The sequence below is a fragment of the Ambystoma mexicanum genome, chromosome 5q (genome assembly GCF_040938575.1).
Source record: "Ambystoma mexicanum isolate Mex_15411 chromosome 5q, UKY_AmexF1_1, whole genome shotgun sequence".
NCBI classification, from domain to species: domain Eukaryota; kingdom Metazoa; phylum Chordata; class Amphibia; order Caudata; family Ambystomatidae; genus Ambystoma; species Ambystoma mexicanum.
The window spans coordinates 1009755903-1009770446 of record NC_090933.1 but is presented as its reverse complement, the minus strand read 5'-3'; positions in this window follow the sequence as shown (position 1 = coordinate 1009770446).

Below are 14544 nucleotides of genomic sequence, written 5' to 3'. Positions count from 1 at the left end.
CCAACCACTATCTGCTTGAAACTCCCAGATTCAGACGATCCAAAGCGGGAGGAGCAAGCTTCCCCGTCAGAGCTGCCCAGGCCTGGAACACATTGCCCATTGCACTGAGAGCTAACCTACCCTACTCTAACTTCAGATGCAAGGTAAAAAATTGGCTCTGGTCCAACGACAACTAATTCCCGCGGCACCCTTGTAACTCAGGCTAAAATAATTCTGCCCTCTCACTTCTACCTGTATACTTTCCCATTACTGTAACATGCTACTTTTTTTCCCAACCGTTGTCATTGACATGTATGTACCGCATTACCGTATGTACCGCATTGACATGTTTTTATACCTTGTATGTAACCTAAGCTTAAGTAATCTTGTAACTGCTGCGCCCGGCTACCCCTGGGTTTTGTGCGCATTATCAAATAATAAACATAAACATAAACATAAACATAAGGCCCTTTTTGCCTTATTGGCCTTCTTGGTTCGGGTAACCCTGGTCCATTCATCCTCTGACTCAGAGGCACTGCTCCCTGAGGTGCCCATCTGGTCTTCTGTGTTCTCTCGGATTCTGCAAGCCTCGGAATGGCTGGTAGAATGTGGGGACCTAGTCCCCTGTGTCCTGGGGTGTTCAAAGGAGTCTTCTGATTCATCCTTGCTCCCAGGATTTGATGGGTACCCCCCACTGTCCTAACTGGGCAGAGGTTTTCAGGATGCCCTTAGTGGGCCTACTCTCCTGGAGTTCCCCATTAAATTTCACAGTACTTGGGTGTCCGTACCCAGATGCCCACCCATCCATGCCTGGGAGGTACTGGCCTATGAGTCCCATACTTCTGACTGAATAGTAATCTGCCATCCCCGTGGCCCTTGGCTCATGTGTGCCTGGGAGGGACTGGGAGAGATGAAGGCCTCTGGTACTAGGGTTCCTGAGGTTATGCTCAGGTGTTTCCCTTTCCCAGCGAACCTCATCTTTATCCCCATCTCTATCCGCCCCTGCTCCTTGTTGCCATGCAAGAACCTGAGCTTTCTGTTCCTCAATCAAGGCCTTACTAGTCTCTATCAGTCTCTCGTACATGTTTACTTGCCTGTGGAGCCTATCATTGTTCTCACAGAGAGCCTCATTTTCTCTCTGTGCTTCCTGGTTTGTCTTGGAGTACTGGGCCAGTCTTTGTTGCAGGAGGGTTACCTCCTGAGTCCTGTCCATACTGGCCTGCTCCTTTATTGCCAGAGCATCTTCCACCCTCCTGGTGTGCTCTAACAAGTTTTGATGCTCTTTTTGGAGGTCACCCAGTCCCTGGAGGGCCAGGTGATTTTCTTCCAGTTTCCCTTTTAAGTGGCAGACGTCCCTTTCCTGAGTAAGAGCCTGCCTGTGTGCCGCCAGGTAGTCCCTTTGCCTTTGAAGGGCACCAGCTTTCTGGCGCTCTTCATCAAACTCTGCCTGGGTATCCAGGTCTTTCAAAATCAATGTATTGCTCTCTGCCTTCTCTCTATCTGGGTGGCTTTGCAGGGTGAATACCTGCTCTGCGCAAGCCCTGTTGAAATCCAGTTGTTGCTCCAGCTTTTTCTGGCTCTGCAGTAGGGAGTCCAAACCTTCTTGGTACTCCTTCTGCAAGGCCAGAATTCTGGTTTCCTGGTCTGCCTTCTCCTGCTGCAAGATGCCCATATCCTCTTTGATTTTAACTAGGCACTGCCTGCTTTCATTTTCTGACTCCTGGCTCCTCTGCAGCCTCTGAAGAGTCCAGATCAGATTGGGCCTTTTCTAATGCCACCAGTTGCCTACTTGCCAGATTTTGGCCTTCAGCATATTGGTCCTGTATGGCTCCAATAGACAAATATAGATATGCCGCTATCCTGGCAATCTTGCTGTGCTCATCCTTGGCCTTAGGAGCCATATATAGTTCACTCAGGGCCACATGTAAGGGACCCTGGTCTCTCCATATGTCTGACCCTGTTGTAGTGATCTGTTGTGTGATTGCCTGCAACCACACATTCTGGTCCTGCTCAGTCCACTTATTCTCACAAATAACTTATGTAAAAATGCTCTCTAGCTATCTTGATGTCTACCAATGTCGCCATTCTGGAAATTGATTTCCTTCCTGACTTACAGAAGTTTATTATTTTATTTTGCAAAACAGACCGTTTCCTTAGAGCGTTCCATTTTGAGGGGTGTTTTTACAGTGTAACACAGCATAGTAGCCCAACAGGATTTATGTATCATGTCAGTTAGCACACTGTATTAAGCTGCACAAGTGGTAGTTCTAATCCAGAAATCCCAGACGAGCCCACAATCTGTAAGTGATTTCAATCCAGCACTCCAACTAAGTCAATGCCTAGTATGGGATGCCTAATGGAAACCCTTGTTTATATATTTTTATGTCAAAAGTTCATTTAATTCTGGATGATGTACCCTTATATAACGCCCCTCTCTTTGAATTCCCCATGCCTCACTGAGCCAAGAAGTAGGTTTGTTTTGCAAATTAAAAGATTTATTTGAAGAATTGTACAATATATATATCACACTTTTATAAATATGGATAATGTCTGAATATCATAATATGAACAATGATCAGCAATGGGTAATATTACAATATCAACAATCTCTTTAATCAATTAGGAGTAGGAATAGAAAAAATAATATATCAGAGAATACTTTGTATGGTTCAAGAAAATGCAATGATAGGGAAGAATGCAACACAGAATAAGAATTGATATGACTTCAATCAAAGACAATGAGATCACTCTTTCCCCCTGTTATTACTCACTTCACCCCACTATGCAATATGGAGAGATGGAATGAGGGCACATAGGTATCAGGAATAACAATCCACAATTGCAGTTTCAATCCCACTTGCCCCCAGCAAGCTTAGAGAGAACAGGAATGCTTTAAAAACAGGTCAAAATGCTTTTGAATGTGATTTGCAATAAATGGGAAAATGCTAAAATTATTTTAATTCGCTAAAGGCGATTCAGCACTAGTGAGAGTGGCTTTGGATTGGTTCAGGTCAACACTAGCAATAATTGTAGAAAGATTAGCAAATGGAAAATGAATTTTAGAACTTGAAATCCAGAAATAGCTGTTTTTCTATGAAGTGAAATTGAGCCAAATGGCAAATTCGCAGCAACTTTTCTGCAAGCGGGAAACGCAATTACGGCAAAACTATAAGGAATGTTGTTTTGGGTTCGTTGGAAAGCTGAAGATGTTAGCTTCCAAATGACATTAAAATCTTGTGTGGAAAGTACAAGATACCCAACGGGACAACCACCAGAACAGGGCGCATTCCACTCTGATTGTTGTGCGCCAGGACACTTGACTTTCTTCAGAAAATATTAGCGCACAGATGATTATCGCTAGAGTTATCACAGACTATATAATGAGAAGAATTCAGGATGGACACAAGATTCTATAATGCAGTTCTGGACAGGTTGAAATGGATTGAATAGGATTACTTTAAACTAAGAGGTGACTATGGACAGTTCTACACTAAATACTTACAACTATGGCTTTGGCATGGAATGGGCCCGTCAAAGATCTGGTCAAAGGTTTGGACGTCACTCACCACCGGACAGGTCTCAGGCACTGAGTTCTGCTCTCAGCAAGGCCCTCTGGTCTGTGCAGCCTCTTGGACTGGATCTGACGGGTTGGTTCTGGATACAGCCCTGCTCTATGGGTCTGGATCTTGTTTCTAGCTCGAAGTTCTTAGCTAGAAAAGCAAAACAGCTCAGCCCGGCTGTTGAATGAATTAGGTTAGGCCCCATGGAAGTTAGGGGTTAAATCTGGTCTGCAAGGTTTTTAAAGGCCTGCTGAAAAGGGTTCAGCTTTTTTGATTAGGCCTCTGCTTCAGGGTTCTAGAGTCTAGAGTCTGGATCTTCCTGCAGGGTGCTTCGCCAAGGAATCAGTTGAGGAGTGGAAAGCGTGTGTCCTGTTTGTCCTCAGCAGTCCCTATTTATCCATTACAAAGTGGGTGGGGAGGCTGATTATCTATGCCCAACCCTCTAAGGATCTGATAGGTCAGAGAATTTCCCCTCTCCTGATTTGAGACAGGAGCAGTGTGTCATATGTGTCAGAGTGACACCGTGTTTATGGCCCAAAGGAAATCCCTCCCCTTTGCTTTTTACTTAGGAAATCTATTTTACCCACAAAACACATTTCCAAGATGCACAACTTGTTGATATTGCATATACACATCACAGATTAATTAAGGCACGTCTCTATTCAAGTCCAATGTTCCTACAAGCTTTGGTTCAGAAATGACAACTTTTTTGCGCTTTTGGTGGGTTTCTCAATGTTAGTTCTGCACCAATTTTTATACATACATGCACATCCCATCTGGGCACATTTCTGTAATTTTTCATGTTCCTAACATAAACACAATGGCTACAATATGAATAATTTCCAGGGTTCAGTCTCAGAACATCGCACCAATTTTAATTTTAACAATCTCTAAGTTTCATATTTTTGTCAGTTCAGTACACTTTGCAATAAGCAATTTTCTAAAACATACATTTAGTCCAACTTCAATCCACATTCTCAGTCTGCCCGCCCCCAGAGCTGAGCTGAGTCAGAGGGTCACATGGCTTGCCTTCTTGCCAGAGCAGTTGTTTGTCAGTTACACCCAAATTAGCATTTTCTATTCAGCCCAAGGAACCCATTGTTTCTTTCCCCGGGCAGCAGAGGAAATCTCCTCCCCTCCTGATTAACATGCCAATCCGATATCCTCCTTTTGGTGGGAATGAAAAAGGTGTGAGTTTCTCAGGGGAAGAAGTCCTCTTAGAAGTTTTAACTGAATCAGGTTACCATCTGGTCAATTGTAACATTTAACATTGCTTGTGAAAAAAATACATTTACAAATTTAAAATAAGCAAGTCTTTTTCAACATGAAAATCAATGTGTGGCACTCTTATATGGCATTTTGATGGAATTCTCTTCTTTCTCCTGTCAGAATTAGAGATCGCCAGCACCTGTCGGAGGCGAGTAACGGTACTGCACCCATTTTTGACAGCTTTCTTTCCATCAAGTAGCTTTAAAAGAGGATTTTGTTCTGATAACATATGATTCTTGCTGACATTGTATTTATGTGGATTCTTGCAGTAGAATAATTTGGAACACTCAACAAGGAGGTTGGATCTTTTAGGTGGTTTGTGAGCCATGATTTTTGCACATTTTTGACAATCAAGAAAACGGATTTCCAAACAGCTCTGTGTTTCTTTTTGGCAATCAGCATTGCTTTTTCAAGTGATTTCAGGCTACTTTGTGGGTAGCCCAATGGTGGGTTTTGGCAGTGGTCTCCTGTGTTACCACTGACATAGGCAAAAGTGGATGGCAGCCTATTTTTCAGATTTTTACTGTGCACTTTCTGGTGATTTTTAGCGAGCAACATGCTTTCCGGCGGCCATTTCTGATGCTTCTGCTGCCAGCAATGCACAGTAATGTTGCAGGGCCTGGACTAGTGAGTTGAGACATCCCACATAACATAACTTGGCCTCACATCTATTTGTACACAATGGGCCTCATTACGAGGTTGGAGGTTATGCCACCGTAACACTGAATCTGGTGCCTGGCTTCCCAGTGCAACCGAGACATTACAAGTCTCGGCAGAAGGGGAAGCCAGGTGCAGGATTTTGTAAGTACACATTCCCATGGAGTCCTATAGGACTCCATGGGAGAGGGGATACAGAAGCAATGGCAGCGTTGTTAATCGTTTTGGTGCTTCCATGACAAATCTGCCTACCAGGGCTAATGCACCTGCCAGGGTCAGAACTGTCAGGCGCAGTGCAGTCACAGTGTGGCAGTCCAGAAACAAGGGGGATGGTTAGCTTACTGGCATACTTGTTTCCTGACCGCCACACTTGTAATGAGGCCCAATGTGTAGGGGCGTCAGAATCAAAATCTCAAAATCATAAGTGTTCAAATAACAGTTCCAAGTTTATTCCAGCTCTTGGTTGTAAAGGATGTCCCTTCCTCACAATTCAAGATAGTTCACAAAGGACCAAGGAATTTTCCTTCCCCAAGGCTTTGCGATAGTTCACAAAGCACCAAGAGGTTTCCCTTCCTCATGGCTTCAAGTTAGTTCACAAAGCACCAAGAGGTTTCAACGATTTCACAAAGTTCAACTCTTCAATTCCAGTTCATACTAGGTTTCTTTTGGATTCATCCACAAGCTCTGTTGCAGGTGTTCCAAGTAGCTTTTCCATAGGTGAGTGTCCTTGGTCTAGGCACAGTTGTTGGGCCACATGGTCTACCTATTACAGGTCACACAACCAACACATTTAACTTGTTTCTCCTGCCTGTTGCCACTGTTTCAGTTTTACAGTGGGATTTGGTTCAGGCTCATCTCACATCCTCTTGAAGTTTTGCCACTACTTGTTTGCCACTATTCAAATGTTGCACTTTAACTTATTTTTGTGGTTCTTGCCAATGATGGTTCTCTCAAAGTACACAGTTCCTTTTATGTTCATATGACTCTTGCCAATGTGTGTTCTCTCAAAGTACACAGTGTCTTAATATTCTTAAGTTTCCACAAAACTGCTTTTGTGTACATCGGTATTCAAAATGCTTACTTTCGTTCAGAACTGTGTACAAAACGAAAACTTGTTTCTACTGTGAATGTTATTTGCATTCACATTGCTTCAGCGTATCGGGATATAGCTCTCCCCAATTCAATCTGGTTTCTTTCCCTGACAGGTTAAAACCTTTTCACTTTCTGCTATTTCTTTATACAGGCCATCTCAAATATGCCCCAGTGTGCCTTTCCCACTTCACAGAACTCGCATCTCTTCTGGCATCTTTGGTTTCTCTCTCGCAATGGACCATAGCAACATCTACGGTGGTGTGCTTTGCTTGTGCTTCCTTCAGCTTCCTCTGGCTTTCGCAGTGTCCACTTCTCCCAGCGTCTTGGATAAGAGCTCCGGTAAGTCTTGTTCAGCTTACCTGCACCTGCAAATGCCCTAGAGCTTCTACTATTCTCTCGGCCTCCACGCTGCTCGCTGCCTTCTTGCTGCGGCTCTTTTTGGAGAGCCTCCTTGCTTCACCACACCGGCACTCGCTCTTCCCTCTGCGTGGAATCCCAGGGAGGTTTGGTCATTTCCCTTCCACAGTCAAAGCCAACACTGTCCTCTTTCTTCCTGTATTACAGGTATTTAAACATCCTGCCGTGCTGATTGTCTCCCTGATTGCTAAGCCGCATATTGTTGGTTCTAGAGTCTTTTTTCTCTTTTTGTTGCCTCTTCCTCATCCCTGTGCCGAAGTGGTGTGTGTAAGCGTGAATGTCAATGGGTAAACAGTCTGACCTACAGTAGCCCACAAAGGTCTGGGGGAGGGAGGGGACATTCTGAGAGAGAAAAGGAGTATAACATGCCTCATCCAAGGGTACCTCATCTCCTCTCCCCATGTCTCTTCCACCCAGGTATTCCTCTGTTGCATGTCCATCCCCACGGTCAGGATTCCATATCCATGGCCATTCCATGGCCACCTGGAGGAGGATATCCAGTGCAATCATATTGCCATCATATTCCTCACACTGCATGGATCCAATCTTAGATCTAATAGGTAAATGTCAAATCAAAGTAACAGATGCATGTTCAGAATCAAAAACACATTTTCATGGTTTCTAAGCAACTAAATGTCAAACAAGATAACAAATGTGTGTTCAAGTTCTAAATCATTTTTGATAATTTCTAATGAAAATATGACACAGCGCACAAGTCAAAAACACGCAACACCTTGCTCTCCCAAACAATCAATTGTCACCCACAGACATTAAGAAGCTGGGACAACTGAAGGAATAGCAGGAGAGAGAGGGTGTATGACAGCATTGGGCGAGTGGCTGAGAGGTAGGCAGACCAGGTTTTATGTCCAAGAATAGACAGACAGAAGTCAAGTACTCTAATGAGGAGCATCAATGCAGATAATAAGGATTGCTTTAAGTTGTGACACATTATTCCCCTCACCCCACCTCCACAGAAATCAAAATTCAGAAATGGGCTCCAGTGAACAATGGACTGCCAAAATGGATTCCAACATTACCGCCAGTTGAAGATTAGTGCTTCCAGTGGACCAATCCTCAGCCCACAAGCCCAGGGGTGGGCTTGAATCTCAAAAGTAATTTGCACTGTGCATTTAAGTAAATTCTGATGAAAAGAAATTAAATGTACTGATTTCAGAAGGGGAGACCTTGTAATCTTTGGACTAGCCTTGTATAGTTAGAAAGGTTTTATTTTAAATTCCATATACGTTTGTTGACAAGATGAAGTTCTGTTTGGCAACCCAGAAGATTTTACCCATTATCTTTCTAAATGCAGCTTCAGATTTAGTTCATGTATTTGTATTTGTATTCATTTATTTATTTATAAAGCGTGCCGAGCCCAGAGGCATCTGAGCGCCTTTCTGAAAGGTTACAGGTTGCAGAGTATGCAGATCACATTAAACATTACGTATTACAGCCTACTTATAGTATATATATATATACAGTAATTACAGAGGTGAAGGTCAAGTCATAAATGGTACATATTTCATTGTATTATACAGGATATATAAACAATAATTACAAAGTGAAGGTCAAGTCAGCAGAGCCGACTGAACCGGCAAGTCAAGCACCGGCAAGCAGTGTTAATTATTATAAGCAAAGGGACAGATATAGGCTTTGCAAATCCTGCGCAAGGAGCCACATTTTGGCTTTACTCTTGAATGAGTGATATGAAGGTTCAGATCTGGGTGGGTTGGGAAGTGAATTCCACAATTTAGAGATGAGAACCAGAAAGCTAGACACCCCTGCTTTCTGAAGCGTGAACCTCAGCAGTGAAAGACAGTGTGCATGGGCTGATCTCAGAGGGCGGATGGAGTTATTAGGACTGAAATGGTTCACCAGGTATTCTGGGGCCTGGTTAGGCAGGCGTTTATGCATGAGTGCTAGAATTTTGAGGGAGAATTCTTTGAGAAACAGAAAGCCAGTGTAGACTATTGTCAGAGATAGGCTGTTTCTTAGGAATATTTAAAGCTGCACTGATGACATTGTTCTGAGTTACCTATAACTTGTTGAAGTTTCTTTGACTAGTCCCAAGATATAGGGCATTGCAATAGTCAATTTTAGACATGATGAGGGTTCTAGCAAGGATGATGCAGTTAGAAGAGGTACGGAATGGTTGACATGCAGTAATAACTTTGCATGTGAAGGCTGATGCTGAAACAATGGTATTGGTTTATCTCATGAGAGATAGGATGGAATCAAGATAAATGCTAGAGTTTTCATGTCATTAGATACCTTGATGGTATTGCCATCAATGATGAATGATTTGAAGGCTAAATACAGTCTATTGAGTCTGTAGTGGGAGCCTAGGATGAGTAGCTCTGTCTTCTCGTCATGAAGACAGAGCCCATGTTGAGCCATCCAAGAATGGATGACCTGATAGACATTGTTTAAGGCTTTGGAGTGAACATAGTGGTCGCCATTGATAGGAATGATTATTGTCATCTGGGTAGTTAGTATAGGTGACATCCAAACATTCAAGAATATCGAAGCGTGGCTTCGTGAATACGTAATTTCACACACAGACAATTTTCAGCTTCGTGCAAGCTGACAAAAATACAAACAGAATGTTTGTATGAGTCTCCAAGTGTAACTGAGAAGCATCTGCGCTGGTATCTTTTGGCGGGGTCGGGAGTATTCCGGGAGAGTTCAGATCTCGACCTCCTACACATAGAGAGCTAACATGCTAATTGGATGGTCTGAAATCCTTAATGAAGTCACACCATTTTTTGCTGAACTCATTGTTTGTAATGTATTCAAAAGTCTATACAATGTTGTTCTCAGGGTGTGGGGTGTGTTGGAATGAGATTGTGACGTGTTGTGTTTTTCTGTCCCGTGTCCAACGTGCAGTTACTTTTATTAAATGTTTTTTGATGTGACCTTACAAAAATTGTAATCTAGTGTATGATTTTATTTTTCTTTAACAGAATTTGTCTCTGTACCTTCGATATCATTAGCAGTAGACATACCGAGCCGAGGGGCGGCAGGTGAGCGTCCCAGCAAATACTACATGACCATCAAAGAAGGTAAGATGCTTGTCTAATAGGGAACTTGCTAAGGGGAGTGTCTATATGTTAGGGTTTTTTTTTTAACAGGATAGCATTTTTTTTCAGTGGCTGGTTTGGTAGTTTTTAAAGATGTAATTGTTCTCTGTTTCGTTTTGTTTTCGTTTCCACTGTTCTGGATTTGTTAAAAGAAGTGCTTTCAAAATACAACCACCTGTTATTAAAATGTTAAGTAATTTGCATTGATGCACAATTTTTAGAGGGGAAACTCATCAGTACAGGGAGACAGTATGATTTTTTAACACATTTCAAAATATAAAAGTTCCATGTCAAATTCAAACCCCCTGGATAGCCGCACTCACCTCTTTGTGTGTACAGAACCAGCTGTACAGAACACTGTACCAGTGCTGAAAAGTGGTTGTGTGCCAGAGTTTTATCTCTGTCATACACCCTTCTCCCAACCCGATTCATTTGTTCAGCCATACATCAATTGCATTGGCAATCCAACTACTGGTCATATAAATGTAAAGTAATGTGCATCCATGCACAATGTTTAGAGGGGTAAATCATCAGCACAGGGTGCCATTCAGTATGATTCTCGAACACATCTCAAAATATGAAAGGTCCATGTACAGAGCTAGGTGTACAACACACTGTACCAGAGACAAAAAGTGATTTTGTGCAAGAGTTTGTTGTCTGTCATACATCTTTCTCCCAATCCGATTAATTTGTTCAGCCATATATGAATTGGTTTGCCAAGAGTGGCTTTGGTGAGTCATTTCGTCTCCAATGTTCCTATTTAAGCAGTACAACTGTTCAAGCTTGAATTCCACCTATGAGTGTGTCACCCCATCTACCCCATATACTGTCCTGTAAAGCTAGTGATGTTTAACATACTCTGTGTCTCAGTGCTATGAAATCGGGCTTGACTAGTGGGGCCTGAGTAACTGATTGTAATGGGGGAGAAACAGCTTCCAGGCAAAGGAGTGTTAAATGATGTTACTGAGCAGCCAACGAGCTATGTCATAATTTGTCAATACCCTGCAGTGAGGTCAAATATGCTGAGGTACCTGGAGGCACCCATGGTATCCACTAGCTCATCAGTTCTAGGGAAGGGGTATGCATCTGTATTGGTGACAGCATTCAGAGCACTGTCCACAGGACTGGACCAAGGACTACTGGAGGACTCCATCACCCCAAGATCTAACATCGTGTTGACTAAGTTTGGTGTGAACTCGACCTGGAATAGGTCCAGAGTGCCTTCTCTTATCCCAAATCTCCTTTGCACCAAAACACGGGGAAGTACCGGCACAATTACCGCTATCCCGCTGGGCTACGTTGCAGGATGCATTGGACTTGGCACTTCGAATTCATCGGAATCAAGAGTTTCTTCAATTGGGACGACTTTGCAGTGTTTCTTCAGTGGTTATACTGCTTTGTGCCTTGCGTGATTGACATTACCTTTGTTGAGCCCCCCTTGGATTGCAGGGATTGGCTCCTGCATTAGTTTGTGTTTTCCTGTTTCTGCCTACATATTGCCCACGCACACACACAGCGCGCGTGCACACGGGCAAGTACCGGCACAAGTACCACTTTCCCGCTGGGCTACGTTGCAGGAAGCATTGGACTTGACACTTCGAATTCATCGGAATCAAGGTGACTGTGACTTTGTGACTATATGAGATAGTACTTTGTACTTTGTACTGATCCCATTGAACTTGGTCATAGCAACAAACACTGACGTTGTCGTCTTCTTTTGTTGCAGTGTTTCTTCAATTGGGACGACTTTGCAGTGTTTCTTCAGCGGTTATACTGCTTTGTGCCTTGCGTGATTGACATTACCTTTGTTGAGCCCGCCTTGGATTGCAGGGATTGGCTCCTGCATTAGTTTGTGTTTTCCTGTTTCTGCCTACATATTGCCCGCGCACGCACACAGTGCGTGCGCACACGGGCAAGTACCGGCACAAGTACTGCTTTCCCGCTTCACAGTGGCACTGCGGCTTGGGGCCTGATTCCCTCAGTGATTTTTTCTAAAGGTTTTGTGAGTAAATATTGTTCTTACTACAATATTTATTGTGTTCTACCTGATAATCAACTCTGTGAGCAAGCTTGTAAAACTCAAGGTTATTGCTTTCGTACTGGTTGCTTGATATATATTTGGACTTTTTTGGACGAGCGAGAAGAAGAGAATCAGTGGGCAGCGGAGGAACAAAGGACCCGGAGCAATCACCCTTGTTAGTCAACTTGTCTGGGTATAATCCCAGCACTATTGAAACGACAGTTTTGAACCTTGGTTTGGTTTTCGTCCCTACTACGCATTATGACAAATTCCAAACTAGAGTTGAGATTGAGCAGCTCCTTCGGAAAATCCATCTTAAACAGTATTTTATGGACAAAGAGTTTGAGAAAACTGTTAATGAGAGTGGTTTGAAAAAGAAATCTAATTTTGAGCCCCCGGTAGCAAGTTACACTCCTGAGGCAGTGGTATTTGCGAAGAGAGTTTGGCATGATTTAAGTGTTCTGGAGAAAAAGGATACTCCGTCTAAATTACAGAATTTAAGTAACATCGAGAAGAAAGCAATAACATCTTTGGCCAAGAACCAGAGTATTATTATCCACAAAGCAGATAAAGGAGGGGCAGTGGTGCTGCAAGATAGGTCAGCCTACATTGATGAATGCGAACGACAGTTGGGTGACAGCTCATACTATCGTAAACTGAAGGATGATCCCACTGCAAGACTAGCAGTACTCATCTGAGAAAAAGTCGAGAAAGCATTCAAAAGAGAATGGATTTGTAGACAGGAATATGATTACCTTATAGTACCTCGACCTTCTGTTCAGAAATTCTATACCTTACCCAAAATTCACAAATCACTACTCAAACCCCCGGGTCGCCCGATAGTCTCTGGTACAGGGTCACTGCTCGAACCACTCACGAAATGTTCTGACAAATTCCTTAAGTCTTTTGTCCTCAATATGTTCTCGTACTTACAGGACACAACCGAAGTGATAAACAGTGTAGAACATATGGCCTTTGATCCAGGAACACAATTGTTAGTGAGTCTGGATGTAGTGGCATTATACACGTGTATACCCCAACAGGACACATTGGAGGTATTAGAGAATGTACTACTCGCCAAAAGAAATTCAGGTGTAACACCGAATAGCTTTATTTTGTGGTGCGCCGAGATGGCCCTCACCGAGTATTATTTTATGTTTAACAGTGAATTGTACCATCAGATTCATGGTACGGCCATGGGCTCCCCGGTCGCACCGACGGCAGCAAACCTTTATGTTGAAAATTTTGAATTGCAGTTTATCTATCACACTACTAATCCATATTTTTTTAATATCGCCTTATGGCGTAGATTTATTGACGACATCCTGATAATATGGGATGGCACAGTTGACTCGTTTTTAGAGTTCTTTGGGTGGATCAACCAGCAGAATCGATATTTACAGTTTACATGCACTTACAGCTCGGAAAACATTGATTTTCTAGATATCACAATCGTGGTTGACAAAGATCAAAGGATACTACAAGTTAAACCTTTTCATAAAAAAACTGACAAGAATGCCTTGTTGAGTTTTAAGAGTTTCCATCCGAGGCACACTTGTGAAAATGTACCATTCGGTCAGTTTATTAGGTTGAATAGAAATAGTACGTTGAATTCCACTTTCTATACAGAAGCTGACCAACTGAAAGCGAATTTGATTAACAGGCATTATCCTAAGGAAATCGTCAAAAGAACATTTAAAAGATCGATTCACAACCATCGTGAAGCACTGCTTGAATACCGTGTAAAAAATCAGGGCAGTAATAACATTGTGTTTGTGAGCACTTTTAATGAAAAAACGAATGAGGTCATCAAAATTATTAACAAAAACTGGCACGTTTTGACAGGAGGTGAGAGCCCGTTAGATAGTCCAATGTGTGCCTATAAAAGAGCATCCAATTTGAAAGAACTATTGACTAAAAATGATATTGCTTTAAAAAGGAAAGACCAGATCAGCATCACAAAAACGTGGGGTTTACCCTCAGCAGTAGGGCACGTACCTTGCGGGAAGTGTGTTAATTGTAAATACACCAGTAGAACAAGAGAGGTCGACTTGGGACTTACAAAGTTGTGGCAACAAACTAGTCTCACAAATTGCAATTCTTCACATGTAGTATATGCAGTGTGGTGTCCTTGCCATAAAATTTAAATTGGAATGACTGAGCGCAAAGTAACCACACGTATAGGGGAACACAGGAGTTGCATTTGCAACCAGAATGTGCAGGCTCCGTTGGTAAGTCATTTTTTGGCAATGCACCATGATGCAGATCAATTGAAATGGACTGTCTTGTGGCGATTGGACAGAACCAGTAATGCTGATGCGGACCTCAGAAGACTGCAGTACAAAGAACAGTGGTTGATTTTTCTAACTAGGTCAACTGTCATAGGACTTAATGAAGAAATGAATTGGAGACAATGATTTTGGTTATCCCTTAGGTCCTTAGACAGAGGAGGTTGCATTGAGAATTAACA